The 1,495-nt window shown below is 49.8% G+C and overlaps 1 pseudogene; it reads right to left on the bottom strand.

The window, feature by feature from the left end:
• Positions 1–324: 324 nt before the first annotated feature.
• On the bottom strand, positions 325–896 carry LOC126953751 (60S ribosomal protein L12-like; annotated as a pseudogene).
• Between the last annotated feature and the right edge of the window lie 599 nt (positions 897–1,495).

Here is a 1,495-nt window from a genome sequence, read left to right as displayed (position 1 = left end):
TTTTTTTTTTTGAGACAGAGTCTCACTCCAGGCTGGAGTGCAGGGGCACAATCTCAGCTCAAATCTCAGCTCACTGCAACCTCTGCCTCCGGGTTCAAGTGGTTCTCATGTCTCAGCTCCCAAGTAGCTAGGACTACAGGCATGCACCACCACGCCCGGCTAATTTTTGTATTTTTAGTAGAGACAGGGTTTTACCATGTTGGCCAGGCTGGTTTAGAACTCCTGACCTCACCTTGGCCTCCCAAAGTGCTGGGATTACAGGCCTAAGCCACTGAGCCTAGCCTGTTAAACGATCCTTTATTGAAATATTTTCCTTTGTGCTTCTTAATTAGCTGGGCATTCCACCGCACCACTGTTGATGTCATCTATGATGTCAGGAGGGTGGCGGCCATCAGCTTTGCAGCCCACAGGCTGGGCAGTCCCCAGGATCTCTTCAACGGTTCCAAAGCATTCTCTGGCTAAAGATCAGGGCCGCATCTGTCGAGCAATGTTGACGATCTCATCAAAAGTGGTAGTTCCACGGTGTTTTATGTTTTTCTGTTTCTTTCTGTCTCTTGGTGGTTCCTTGAGGACTTTGATGATCAGGGCAGAGGCAGAAGGTAGCACCTCAATCTGGGCCCGTCTGTTCCGAATGGTCAGTTTCACTGCAATCCGCAGGCCCTTCCAGTTACTGGTTGCCTTGGTAACGTCATCAGCAACCTTTTTTGGAGACAGACCCAGGGGGCCGATCTTGGGAAGCAACGCAGACCTGGCACCGACTTTACCCCAGTGCACCTCAGGTATGCGACTTTGATCTCACTGGGGTCAAACTTTGACAGCATGGTGGAGGCGGCTGGTGTCAGATGAACTCAGATTCAGGATGACTGAAGAAAGTCACACCTTGGACTCCTTTGAGCTGAAAGCAGAAGGATGTATCTTTTGAAGGTAGAGTCAAGAGGAATTACTGAGGAAGTGAATGTGGGGTGCAAGAGAAAAAGTCAGATTGACCTCAAATTTTTTTGGTTTTGTTTTGTTTTGTTTTGTTTTTGAGACACAGTCTCGCTCTGTCACTCAGGCTGGAGTGCAGGGGCGCCATCTCAGCTCACTGCAACCTCTGCCTCCGGGGTTCAAGTGATTCTCATGCCTCAGCCTCTCCAGTAGCTGGGATTACAGGTATGGGCCACCATGCCCAGCTAAGTTTTTTGTATTTTTAGTAGAGATGGGGTTTCACCATGTTGGCCAGGCTGGTCATGAACTCCTGACCCCAATTGATCCACCGGCCTCAGCCTCCCAAAGTGCTGGGATTACAGGCTTGAGCCACTGCACCCAGCCTGACCTCAAGGTTTTTGACCTGAGCAATTGGAAGTCTGGAGCTGCCCATTTACTGAGATGGAAAAGACAGGGAAAGGAGCAGGCTTTGGACAGGATGAATGTCTTAGTGTAGGAACCCTGGAGACCAGAAGGCAGCAAGAACTTAGGAGAAGTGGCTTACTTAGGGGTGATCCCAAGTAAGCAG

The sequence above is a fragment of the Macaca thibetana genome, chromosome 1, assembly GCF_024542745.1.
Source record: "Macaca thibetana thibetana isolate TM-01 chromosome 1, ASM2454274v1, whole genome shotgun sequence".
NCBI classification, from domain to species: Eukaryota; Metazoa; Chordata; class Mammalia; order Primates; family Cercopithecidae; genus Macaca; species Macaca thibetana.
The sequence above is the reverse complement of the archived record's forward strand: the minus strand, read 5'-3'. Positions and strand labels throughout refer to the sequence as shown.